This window comes from Felis catus, chromosome A1 (assembly GCF_018350175.1).
Source record: "Felis catus isolate Fca126 chromosome A1, F.catus_Fca126_mat1.0, whole genome shotgun sequence".
NCBI classification, from domain to species: Eukaryota; Metazoa; Chordata; class Mammalia; order Carnivora; family Felidae; genus Felis; species Felis catus.
In genome coordinates this window covers 25,382,920-25,396,864 of record NC_058368.1, presented here as the reverse complement: position 1 = coordinate 25,396,864, position 13,945 = coordinate 25,382,920, and the positions used below count along the sequence as shown (strand labels likewise).

At 43.9% G+C, this 13,945-nt stretch overlaps 1 protein-coding gene across 3 annotated transcripts in view; it reads right to left on the bottom strand.

Annotated features, from left to right (window-relative positions):
• Positions 1–13,945, bottom strand: part of ERICH6B (glutamate rich 6B) — a 54,276-nt gene that overhangs the window by 4,938 nt on the left and 35,393 nt on the right. The window lies entirely within an intron of this gene.

The following is a 13,945-nucleotide window of genomic DNA, read 5'->3' as shown; positions in this document are numbered from 1 at the left end:
GTTGGGGGTTCTGAATAGGCAATCTCTCGGGGCCTCAGTTTACGACGTGTCTATGTGATGAGGCTGAAATGGATCACTGTGTGTGTGTGTGTGTGTGTGTGTGTGCGGGTGTGTGCACTCACAGGCACACACACAGATTTTATTTTTATTTTATTTTTAATGTTTATTTATTTTTGAGAGAGAGAGAGAGAGAGAGAGAGAGAGAGAGACAGAGCATGAACGGGGGAGGGGCAGAGAGAGAGGGAGACACAGAATCCGAAGCAGGCTCCAGGCTCCGAGCCATCAGCACAGAGCCCGACGCGGGGCTCGAACTCACAGACCATGAGATCATGACCGGAGCCGAAGTCAGACGCTCAACCAACTGAGCCACCCAGGCGCCCCCACCCAGATCTTAAACTATTATGTCAATGACTCCAGTGGTTATTGGTTGTATTTGTTTCCAAAGGCTGCCGTAACAAAGGAACACAAACTGGGTACTTTAAAACCCCAGAGATTCATTCTTTCACGGTTGTGGAGGTCAGAAGTCTGAAATCAAGGTGTCAGCAGGGGTGGTTCTTTCTGGAGGCTCCGAGGAAGAATTTCTTCCATGCCTCTCTCCTGGGGTTTGGTGATGACCTGGGATCCCTGTTGCTCCTTGCCTTGTCTACACATGGCTGCAATGTCCACCTCCAGTGTCCCATAGTGTCCGGCATGTGTCTGTGTCTTCACGCGGCCATCTTCTTGAAAGAACCGCAGACGTCCTGGATTAGGGGCCCACTTCAGCATGACCTCGTCTTCACTACTTCCATAAAGACCAATTTTCCAAGTAAGGTTCCATTCGGAGGCACCACAGGTTAAGACTTAAATATAGCTTTTCAGGGAAATACAATTCAACTCATAACATTGGCATCACTCGGGTTTTTTATTTCTTCTTGAGTCAGTTTAGTGAATTATATTTTCCCGGGATGTTGTTCGTTTTAGGTAAATTTTCAAATTTATTGTCCTAAAATTGTTGTCATGTAGTGTTAAAAAAAAAAAAACCCTCTATTGCCTCTATAGTTATGACCTTGTCTTCATTCTTTTTATTGTGACTCTCTTCTCTGTCTCTCTTTTTTTCCTGGATAAACCCTGCTCGAAGATTTGCCGATTTTACTAGTCTTTCCAGAAAACCAGCTTTTGGTTTGCTTCTTCTACTATCACTTTGTTTTCCATTGTATCAGTTTTTAGTCTTACTAGGATCATTTATATGCTCCTGTCGATTTTCCATATTACTCTATTTTATTTTTCTAATTCCTTGAATTGAATATTGAGCTTGTTGGTTTTCCTCCTCCTCCTTAATACACGCCTTTAAAGCTATAGCACTTCTTGCAAAATACTGTTTTAGCTGTTTCCCATGCATGTAGATGTTAACCGTGAGTTTCACTCTAAACATGTTCCAATTTCCAGTATGATCTCTCCTTTGACACCTATGTTATTTACAAGTATGTCTTCAAATTTGCAAATGCACGGGGTGCTTTTGGAGATGTTGTTTATTATTACTAAATATTTATTATTAAATATTTACTTATTTACTATTTATTATTAAAATTCACGGGGGTAAGAGAGCATAGTCTATGTGGTATCAGCTCACGGGAGAGGATAGTGTTTGCTGGGACTTGCTTAGTGGCCCAGTTGTGTCATCAATTACCGCAGCTATTTCACATGTAGCTGTTTCTTTGAGAAGGACCCATGTCCTGGTCTTGTGTTCCCATCTGGGCATTAAAACCCACGCTCCTGGATTATCAGGATGCGCCGTTCTCCCACCTCTCGCTCTCCCCTCCCCAGCACCCGGCGACCCCCTGCCTCCCGCTTCCCATACTTGCGCTCTCGTCGTACCCTTCTGGCGTTCAGTTTCTCTATTTGTGGTGTTGATCATTTCTCTTACTTTCTTACACACTCTGTGTTTCGGACGCTTTGTACATTTCATCTACATTTCCCAGATGTTTGCAGCCGGAAGGCTTTTGGGGTCATCTAGTGTCCCACCCCACTCTAATTGGAACTCAGGTTGGTGGTTCTCCAATTAGCATTCTTGGTTTTTTACATGATCATTTATTTATTTTTGAGAGAGAGAGAGAGAGACAGGGAGGGAGAGAATATGCAAGCACGGGCACACTGAGGACGGGCAGAGAGAGGAGACACGGAATCCCAAGCAGACTCCACACTGTCAGCGCAGAGCCCGACGAGGGGCTCGAACTCGTGAACCGTGAGATCATGACCTGAGCCGAAACCAAGAGTTGGATGCTCAACTGACAAAGCCACCCAGGCGCCCCACCAACTATTATCTTTGACGATGAAGACCCGTTTGTTCAAGAAAGCTTACAGCAGAATGCCCACATCTAAGGCGATGAAAGAAAACGATACAGTTGCCTGAGGAGCTGGGGCGGAGGGCTCCTGAGGGCACCCGAGTGAAAACCAGTGTGTGAGGTGACAAAGATCTGCAAACCGACTCCAACCCCACACCCAGCACTGTGCTGAACACTTTACCTCCACAGCGCGAGGACTCTGCAAGGTAGGCACCGTCATGATCTCCCTTGAAGACGAGGCTAAATGACTCGTCCCGTGAGAGGGGAGCCAGAGTTCAGGAATCTGCCCCTTGCTTGCCTCCAACCAGTAAGCTCCCGGCCACTTCCCACATTTAGTCTGCAAATCACTGCTCTTTTCTTTTCTAACCTAAAACGGGTGCTTTGTAAAGACGTCCGGGGTTGGTTTGTTCCTGATGGCCTGTAAGAAGCTTCTAGACATTGCTCATGGGAGAGGATGTTTGTAGTTTAGGTCTTAGTTTCAAACGCCCCCTGAAAGCCAGACTTTCTTGAGAGGCTTTCTGCCTGTCAAATCCAATTGTCACGTAATGACATTTTCCTAGTGATGAAGACCCCGCGGGCAAAGCAAAATCTCTGACACAGAGGAGAAATTGTCACATTTTCTCTCACTGGGAATTATATAATAAGCGGCTTATCTAAAAGCCTAAATCTCATCACCATTTGCCTGGGGACAGGGTATGAGAGTAGGAGCTAAAAGTTAGGAGAGAAGGGAATACATATCAGGCCCTCCCTTCAGTTCTACTAGAGAGAAACTGCCTCACGGGCAGGGCCCTGTGCTATGAGAGAATGTCTGTCTGTCCCTGATCTCTCTCTCTCTGTGGCCGTCTGTCCCTGAGCTCTCCCTGTAACCATCTGTCTCTGAGCTGTCTCCCTGTGGCTGTCCATCCCTGAGCTGTTGCTGCGGCCATCCGTCCCTCAGCTGTGCCCCCTGTAGCCGTCTGTCCCTCAGTTCTCCCTGCAGCTGTCTGTCCCTGAGCTGTCCCTCTATGGCATCTGTCCCTGAGCTATCTCCCTGGTCCATCCCTGAGCTGTCCCTGTGGCCGTCTGTCCCTGAGCGCTCCCTGCCTGCTGTGGAGCTGCTGGCTCCTGAGCTGGCCGGGCTGGCCCCTGCCTGAACACGAGCACACACTTCCAAACAGTGCTACCTGACTCAGCAAGCTACCTGGAATTTATTGCTCATTTGAAAAAAACAAAAAAAAAACAGCCAAATGTTCCACTCCTCATGGGCCTTTTGGGCAGCCCCATGTCATGGGGTGGATTAGGAAGGGACCTCTGCTTAGATCACTTAGTGGGAAACTTCCCCTTGGCTGCAAGGATATTTAGACAGACGCTGCAGGAGTAAAACTCTGAGGCAGGACAGGACAGGGATTGTGGGAAACATGGGGTTCGCCAGCCCAGCTGGAGTAAGAAGCCAAGGAAGGTTTCACTGATATGTTGGAAGTGAGGAAGCTGGAACATTCTGAGGGCTTCCAACATCCTTACCATTCACTGCTTGGTACCACCTGGAGAGCCCCCCCCCCGGCTTTCCGTCAATTTCTCCGTCCACAGGAGTTCTGGCTGCTCCACTGACTTCCTTCTTCACACAGGCCCAAGAGATGAGGGGAGACTGAACTTTCCATTCCTTCCGTGGAGGCTCAAAGAGTCATACCTTGGTTGACAGTATCGGTTTCCAGTTCTTTCCCACTTTTGCCACAAGGTGAAGCAACCCTCGTCATTTTAAGATGTTCGGCTTCTTATCCTCTTGGTGCAAACTGGTTTCATTTTCCTTTGGACACACAGCAGCAATGCGTTTCCCAGTTCTCTCGCATCTGGGTGGGGTCATGTGACTTGTTTGGTGAGTAGAATTGAAGCCTAGACCTTGACTTCACTCCTGTCCACGCAACAGGATACAAAAGACTCCAAGATGGCGGAGACCCACCAGAAAGGAGCCCAGAGCCCCCAGAGCCAGCCTTGGAGGAGAGCCCCTCAAGAGAGCTATGAGACTTGAGTCAGACGTGACATGAGCAAGCAACATGCATCCGGTTATAAACCTGTTAGCTTCGGGAACTATTTGTTTCAGCGGGTAATGAGCATTGCTCTGAGTAATACAGGCTCTGGGTCCTCGTGAGAGTTATTTACATTTTTGGGGGTCTCACTTTCTTCGACTGTCTCTCTCTGTCCCAAAAATAAATAAACGTTGAAAACAAACAAACAAAAAAAAACACCCCAAATCAGACTGCTTTCCACCACCTCTGCTGCCATTGCCCTAGTTGAGATGCCCGTCATCTTTCACCCGAATTAATGCCCCGGCTCTCAGCTGAACTTCCTGCGTCTATTAACTTGCCTTGTTAAATCTATTCTCCATACACAGCCAGAAAGATCCTTCGACGGCGTAAAAGATTCTTCTACGGCGTAAGCCAGATGATGTTCCTCCCCTGCTCCAGATCGTCTCATGACTTCATATCATCCTTAGGATAAAATCTCGAGTCTTACTCTGACTCACCAGGCTCTACCCGAACAGGGCATCTGAGCCCATTCCCCATCCTCCTCACTTGCTCACAGCTGTCCTTGAGGAAAGGCCTCAGGACCTTTGCAACGCTTTGCTCCGCCCCTCATGTCATGCATGCCTAGACTCAAATGGCACTTCCCCAGCTGCCTTATACTTATCAGAACAACTCTCCGCTCAGGCCAACAACTCATGAGCCCCTGAGGCTACTTCATCCATGGTTCCTAACCATACCTGACATAGCACTGGCCAGGATTGTTGTGCATTGGCTGTCTCCTCAACTGGAACAGAAGTTCCGTGGGCACAGGACCTTTGTTTTGTTCACCCTGCTATCTCCAGCACCTAGAAGAGGACCTGGGCATAGTAGATTCTCACTTTGTATGTTCAGAAGGCATAAAGTCTATCACATCTTCCTAATGCCCCCTTCAGCGCCTCTTTTTTTGAGCTTCAGACCTGATTGCTAGCTCACTCTGAGGGACTGCACTATTTTGAGATGTTTCCACTTGTGTGCGGTATCAGTATACTATGATACACATTTTTATAACTGTACTGTGTAGGTGCGTTTTTTTTTTTTAATTTTTTTTTCAACGTTTATTTATTTTTGGGACAGAGAGAGACAGAGCATGAACGGGGGAGGGGCAGAGAGAGAGGGAGACACAGAATCGGAAACAGGCTCCAGGCTCCGAGCCATCAGCCCAGAGCCTGACGCGGGGCTCGAACTCACAGACCGCGAGATCGTGACCTGGCTGAAGTCGGACGCTTAACCGACTGCGCCACCCAGGCGCCCCTGTAGGTGCGTTTTTTAAAAAAATAGGCTTTATTTTTTTAGAGCAGGGCACAGCAAAACTGAGCAGAAAGTACAGAGATTCCCATATGTCTTTTGTCCCTAACACATGCACAGCCTCCCCCACTACCTACACCCGGCACCCACTGTCCGTTATCGTCAATAAACCTGCATCGGCACATCACTACCGCCCAGAGTCCATAGGTACGTTAGGGCCCACTCTTGCTGTTGGACATTCTTTGGGTTTGGAAGAGGGATCACGGCGTGTATCCATCACACTGTGTCGTTTTTACTGCCCTAAAAATCCTCTGTGCTCCTTTGATTCATCCCCCCTTTTAAACTTCTGGCAACTACCGATCTTTATACTGTTTCTCTAGTTTTGTCTTTTCTAAAATGTCATATAGTTAGAATGCACATATCTTTTCAGATAAGTCTCCTTGACCTAGTAACATGAATTTCAATTTCCTCCACGTCTTTTTATGGCTTGGGAGCTCATCTCTTTTTAGCACTGAGTAAACATTCCGTTGTGTGGACGTACCACAGTTTACTTACCCAATCCTCATGGGATGGCTTTTTGTTTTGTGCTTTTTGTGTTTGTTTGGCAGAGTAATGATTTTATTTTAGAACATCGCTGCGGAAAACATGTTCTGATGAGGTATAATCTTATCTTTCGTTTTCTTTTCAAATTTTCATTTAAATCCAGTTAGTTGACATACAGTGCGATATTGGTTTCAGGGCTAGAATTCAGTGATTCATCACTTACATACAACACCCAGGGCTCATCATAACAAGTGCCCTCCATAATACCCATCACCCATAGAGCCCATCCCCCACCCCCCTCCCTCCATCAACCTTCAGTTTGTTCTCCATCTTTAAGAGTCTCTTATGGTTTGTTTCCCTCTCACTCTCTTTTTTAAATCTGCCTCTCATATGTTCATCTTTTTCTTAAGTTCCACATATGAGTGAAATCAGATGGTATTTGTCATTCTCTAGCTGACTTATTTTGTTTAACATAATACACTCTAGCTCCATTTATGTCATTGCAAATGACGAGATTTCATTCTTTTTGATGGCTGAGTAATATTCCATCGTAGATGTATACTACATCTTTATCCATTCATCAGCCGATGGATATTTGGGCTCTTTCCACAGTCTGGCTATTGTTGATAGTGCTGCTATAAACCTCGGGGTGCGTGTATACCTTCGAATCGGTATTTTTATATCCTTTGAGTAAATACCTAGTAGTGCAATTGCTGGGTCGTAGGGTAGTTCTATTTTTAGCTTTTTGAGGAATCTGCATACCGTTTTCCAGAGTGGACGCACCAGTTTGCAATCCCAGCAACAGTGTCAGCGGGTTCCTCTTTCTCCACAACCCTGCCAACATCTGTTGTTTTCTGTGTTGTCAATTTTAGTCATTCTGACAGGTGAGAGGTGGTATCTCATGGTTTTGATTTGTATTTCCCTGATGATGAGTGATGTTGAGCATCTTTTCACGTGCCTGTTACTCATCTGTATGTCTTCTTTGGAAAAATGTCTACTTATGTCTTCTGCCCATTTTTTCACTGGATTATTTGGGTTTTTTTTGGGTGTTGAGTATGAAAACTCATACTCAACAATTTATGGATTTTGGATACTAACCTTTTGTCAGATATGTCATTTGAAAATATCTTCTCTCATTCTGTAGACTGCCTTTTAGTTTTGTGGGTTGTTTCCTTCACTATGCTGAAGCTTTTTAACTTGATGAAGTCCCAATAGTTGATTTTTGCTTCTGTTTTCCTTGCCTCCAGTGATGTGTTGAGTAAGAAGTTGCTATGGCCGATGTCAGAGGTTGCTGTCTGTGTTCTCCTCTAGGATTTTGATGGTTTCCTATCTCACATTTAGGTCTTTCCATTTTGAATTTATTTTTGTGTATAGTGTAAGAAAGCAGTCCAGTTTCATTCTTCTCCACGTAGCTGTTCAGTTTTTCCAGCATTATTTATTGAAAGACTGTCTTTTTTCCATTGGATATTCTTTCCTGCTTTGTTGAGGATTAGTTGACCATATAGTTGTGGGCCCACTTCTGGGTCTTCTGTTCCACTGATCTATGTATCTGTTTGTGTGCCAGTACCATACTATCTTGATGACTACAGCCTTGTAATACAGCTTGAAGTCCAGGATTGTAATGCCTCCAGCTTTGGTTTTCTTCTTCAAGATTGATTTGGCTATTCGTGGTCTTATCTAGTTCTTTTTTTTTTTTTTTTACTTTTTTTTTTTTTTCAACGTTTATTTATTCTTGGGACAGAGAGAGACAGAGCATGAACGGGGGAGGGGCAGAGAGAGAGGGAGACACAGAATCGGAAACAGGCTCCAGGCTCTGAGCCATCAGCCCAGAGCCTGACGCGGGGCTCGAACTCGTGGACCGCGAGATCGTGACCTGGCTGAAGTCGGACGCTCAACCGACTGCGCCACCCAGGCGCCCCGGTCTTATCTAGTTCTATACACATTTTAGGATTGTTTATTCTAGCTCTGTGAAGAATGCTGGTGGCATTTTGACAGAGATTGCATTAAATGTGTAGATTGCTTTGAGTAGTATAGACATTTCAATAATGTCTGTTCTTCCAATCATGAGCCTGGAATGTTTTTCCACTTCTTTGTGTCCTCTTCAAGTTCTTTAATAAGTGTTCTATTGGTTTAGGTATCTTATGGTTTTTGGTGTAGTTCTAAATGGGATCAATTCTTTGATTTCTTTATCTGCTGCTTCATTATTGGTGTACAGAAACACAACAGATTTCTGTACATTGATTTTATATCTTATGACTTTGCTGAATTCGTGTATATTTGCAATTTTTTTGGTGGAGTCTTTTGGGTTTTCTATGTAGAGTATCATGTCATCTGCAAATAGTGAAAGCTTGACTTCTTCCTTGCTGATTTGGATGCATTTGATTTCTTTTTCTTGTCTGATTGCTGAGGCTAAGGCTTCCAGGACAGTGGTAAATAGTAATGGTGACAGCGGACGTCCCTGTCTTGTTCCTGACCGTAGAGGAGAAGCTCTGTTTTTCCTCATTGAGGATGATATTAACTGCAGGTCCTTTCTATATGACCTTTATGCTGATGTTGAGGTATGTTCCATCTATACCTACTTTTTATCAAGAATGGATGCTATATTCTGTCAAATGCTTTTTCTGCATTTATTGAAAGGACCGTATGATTCGTTATCCTTTCTTTTATTAATGGGGTGCATCACATTGGTTGATTTGCAAATACTGAACCACCCGGCAGCCCAGGAATAAATCCCACTTGATTGTGGTGAATAATTCTTTTAAGGTACCTTTTAAGGTACTATTGAATTCGATTTGTTAGTATGTTGTGGAGAATTTGTGCATCCATAGTCATCAGGGATATTGGCCTGCAATTCCTTCTAGTGGGCCCTTTGTGTGGCTTTGGAATCAAGGTAATGCTGGCTCCATAGAAGGAGTTTGGAAGTTTTCCTTCCATTTCTATTTTTTGGAACAATTTGAGAGGAATAGGTAATAACTCTTCTTTAAATATCTGGTAGAATTCCCCTGGGAAGCCATTTGGCTCTGGACTTTGGTTTGTTGGAAATTTTTGATTATTGATTCAATTTCTTTGCTGGTTATGGGTCTGCTCAAGTTTTCTATTTCTTCCTGTTTCATTTTTGGTGGTTAGTATGCTAATAGAAATTTGTCCATTTCTTCCAGATTGCCCAGTTTGTTGGCATATAATTTTTCATATATTCTCTTATTGTTTGTACTTTTGTGGTGTTGATTTCCTCTTTCACTTGTGGTTTTACCTATTTGGGTCCTTTCTCTTTTCTTTTTGAGAAGTTTGGTTTATCAATTTTATTAATTCTTTCAGAGAACCAGCTCTTAGTTTCATTGTTCGGTTCTACTGTTTTTTTGTTTGTTTCTATATTGTTTATTTCTGCTCTAATCCTTATTATTTTCCTTCTTCTGCTGGCTTTAGGCTTTATTTACTCTTCCTTTTCTAGATCATTTAGATGTAAGGTTAGATGGTGTATTTGAGACTTCTCTTGCTTCTTGATGTAGGCCTGTATTGCAATATACTTTCCTCTTAGGACTGCCTTTGCTGCATCCCAAAGGTTTTGGATGTTGGTTTTCATTTTCATTTGCTTACATGTACTTTTTAAATTTCTTCTTTAATTTACTGGTTAACTTATTCCTTCTTTAGTAGTAGGATGTTCTTTAACCTCCATGTGTTTGTGGTCTTCCTAAATTTTTTCTTGTGGTTGACTTCAAGTTTCATAGTGTTGTGGTCTAAAAATATGCCTGGTATGATTGCAGTCTTTTTGTACATGTTGAGGGCTGATCTGTGACCCGGCAAATGATCTATTCTGGAGAAAGTTCCATATGCACTTGAGAAGAATATGTATTCTTCTGCTTCTGGATGAAATGTTCTGCATGTATCTGTTAAGTCCATCCACTCCAGTGTATCATTCAAAGACATTGTTTTGTTGTTAATTTTCTGCTTAGATGATCTGTCCATTGTTGTAACTGGGGTGTTAAGGGTCCCTTACTGTTGATATATTATTATCAATGAGTTTCTTTATGTTTGTTATTAATTGATTTATATATTTGGATGCTCCTAAATTGGCTGTATAAGTATTTACAATTGTTAGATCTTCTTGATGGATAGGCCCCCTAATTATGATATAATACCTGTCTTCATGTCTTATTACTGTCTTTATTTTAAAATCTAGTTTGTCTGATATAAGTATGGCTACTCCAGCTTTCTTTTGACGTCCATTAGCATGATAGATGGTTCTCCATCCACTCACTTTCAATCTGCAAGTGTCTTTAGGTCTAAAATGAGTCTCTTATAGGCAGCATATAGATTTAAAAAAAATCCATTCTGATACTCTTTGTCTTTTGATTGGAGCATTTAGTACATTTACATTCAGAGTGATTATTGAAAGATATGAGTTCAGTGCCATCGTGTTACCTGTAAAGTTGGCATTTCTGGTGATGTTCTCTGTTCCTTTGTAGTCTTTGTTGCTTTGGTCTTTTCCCCCCCACTTGGAGAGTCCCCTTTAATGTTTCTTGCAGGGCTGGTTTAGTGGGCACAAACTCCTTTAGTTTTTGTTTGTCTGGGAAACTCTCTCTCTTCAGCTTCGCTGGATAATGTATTCTTGGCTACATATTTTTCCCATTCAGCTTGTTGCCATTCCCTTCTGGCCTGCCAAGTTTCTGTGGACAGATCTGCTGTGAATCTGATCTGTCTTCACTTTTAGGCTAAGAATTTTTCTCTTGCTACTTTCAGGATTCTTTCCCTGTCTGTGTAATTTGTGAATTTGACTATGATATGTCTAGGTGATAGCTGGTTTTTGTTGAATTTTTTTTAATGTTTATTTATTTTTGAGAGAGACAGAGGCAGAATGTGAGTGGGTTAGGGGCAGAGAGAGAGGGAGGCACAGAATCCAAAGCAGGCTCCAGGTTCCGTGCTGTCAGCACAGAGCCTGATGCGGGGCTCGAACTCACGAACTGTGAAATCATGACCTGAGCCGAAGTCAGTCGCTCAACCGACTGAGCCACACAGGCACCCCTAGTTTTTGTTGAATTTAATGGGAGTTCTCTGTGTTTCTTGGATTTTGATGTCTGTGTTCTTCCCAGATTACAGAAGTTTTCGGCTATAATTTACTCATATAAACCCAGATTACAGAAGTTTTCAGCTATAATTTGCTCATATAAACCTTCTGCCTCCTTTTCTCTTTCATCATCTTCCGAGACTCCTATGATACGAATGTTATTACATTTTAAGAAGTTGCCAAGTTCCCTAAGTCTACCTTCATGATCCAATACCTTTCTTTCCCTCTTCTTTTCAGCTTCATTATATTCTATAATTTTATCTTCTGTTTCACTGATTAATTCCTCTGCTTTGTTGATCCTCACTGTTATGGCATCTATTCAGGTTTGTACCTTGGGTATAGCATTTTTAATTTTGGCCTGACTAGATAGATTTTAGTTCTTTTACCTCTGCAGTAAGGGATTCTCTAGTGTCTTGTATGCTTTTTTTTTTCAAGCCCAGCTAGTATCCTTATAATTGTTGTTTTAAATTCTAATTCAGACATCTTACTTATATCTGTATCGATTAAACCCCTGGCTGGTTTCTACTTCCTGTTCTTTCTTCTGGGGTGAATTCCTCTGTCTTGTCATTTTGTCCAGAAAAAAAAAATCTAGATCCTAGCTGTGTTTTGGTCTGCTTGTTAAAAGAAGCTAGATCCAAAATATATATATAATAAAAAATTAAATAATTAAACATTGAAAAATTAAAAAATAAAAATAAAAAGGAAGCTAGATCCTGTTTCCCCTAGAGCTGAAGCTTTGCGGCACTCTGTGATCAGTAGACTTGGTGCATGTGAGTGGTTTGTGCTGGTCTTCTGGGGGAGGAGCCTGTTGCACTGATTCTCAGGCGGCCTTGCCCTAGTGAAGATGCACCTGCAGGGCGCAGGGGGTGGGGCTTTGTGTAGTGGCTCTGGGCTCCTTTTGGCAATACTGTTTAGCTCACTGCGGTTAGTCACTGCAGGTGGGCAAGGAATGAGATTTTTTTTTTTTAATTTTTTTTTCAACGTTTATTTATTTTTGGGACAGAGAGAGACAGAGCATGAACGGGGGAGGGGCAGAGAGAGAGGGAGACACAGAATCGGAAACAGGCTCCAGGCTCTGAGCCATCAGCCCAGAGCCCGACGCGGGGCTCGAACTCACGGACCGCGAGATCGTGACCTGGCTGAAGTCGGACGCTTAACCGACTGCGCCACCCAGGCGCCCCAAGAGATTTTTTTTTTAATTTTAATTTTTTAATTTTATTTTTTCTTCTCTTGTGGTTCTATTTTATTTTTTTTAATATGGAATTTATTGTCAAATTGGTTTCCATACAACACCCAGTGCTCATCCCAAAAGGTGCCCTCCTCAATACCCATCACCTACCCTCCCCTCCCTCCCACCCCCCATCAATCCTCAGTTTGTTCTCAGTTTTTAAGAGTCTCTTATGCTTTGGCTCTCTTCCACTCTAACCTCTTTTTTTTTTTTTTCTTCCCCTCCTCCATGGGTTTCTGTTAAGTTTCTCAGGATCCACATAAGAGTGAAAACATATGGTATCTGTCTTTCTCTGTATGGCTTATTTCACTTAGCATCACACTCTCCAGTTCCATCCACGTTGCTACAAAAGGCCATATTTCATTCTTTCTCATTGCCACGTAGTACTCCATTGTGTATATAAACCACAATTTCTTTATCCATTCATCAGTTGATGGACATTTAGGCTCTTTCCATAATTTGGCTATGGTTGAGAGTGCTGCTATGAACATTGGGGTACAAGTGGCCCTATGCCTCAGTACTCCTGTATCCCTTGGATAAATTCCTAGCAGTGCTATTGCTGGGTCATAGGGTAGGTCTATTTTTAATTTTTTGAGGAACCTCCACACTGCTTTCCAGAGCGGCTGCACCAATTTGCATTGCCCCCCTCTCATCTCTGGATCAGGGAGCTTGTGCTTGCCACTCCTCAGGAAGCCCTCACAGATAAGCAAACAGTCACCCCTTCTGTGTCCCTGGCTTCTGTCAGATCCCCACCTGCACTCTGTGTGTGTTTGAGCTGTCCACCTGTCAGGTGGCACAGCTTTCCCGGGTTTTCTCTCAGGCATGGCTGTGTTTCAGAACTAACTTTCGGATACCCCCGTGGGGCAGCCCAGTACTGATCCTCTGGGGGAGAGTCTCCGTGCCCTGTGGCCGGTGCTGGCTTGTTCCAGAAAGTGGTTGCGTGACTGTGCGGTGGCTCGGAGTTTATGGTAAATCGCAGCAGAAAGCTGGCGCCAAGGTCGCTGCCCTCGGCGGGCATCTTTGTTCCCGTGCTGGTGAATGCGGCAGCTCAGTGGTGCCCACCGGGTCCTTTGCCCGCGGAAAGGCCAGATCCCCCCTACCAAATGCACTCCCGGCGCGGGAACCACTTCTCCCAGGGCACCCTGGGGGATCCTCGGACTGAGCTGCCCACTCCTGCTGCAGCACCACCAGGGGCCACCCTGGCGATCCCCCTGACCTCTGAAACTTCAGACTCGGACCCTGTAATCCGCTGTGTATAAAAGCTGGCAGTATTGGGGCGCCTGGGTGGCTCAGTCGGTTAAGCATCCGACTCCGGCTCCGGTCATGATCTCGCGGTCCGTGAGTTCAAGCCCCGCATCGGGCTCTGTGCTGACAGCTCAGAGCCTGGAGCGTGTTTCCGATTCTGTGTCTCCCTCTCTCTCTCTGACCCTCCCCTGTTCATGCTCTGTCTTTCTCTGTCTCAAAAATAAATAAACGTTAAAATAAAAAAAATTTTTTTTAAAAAAAG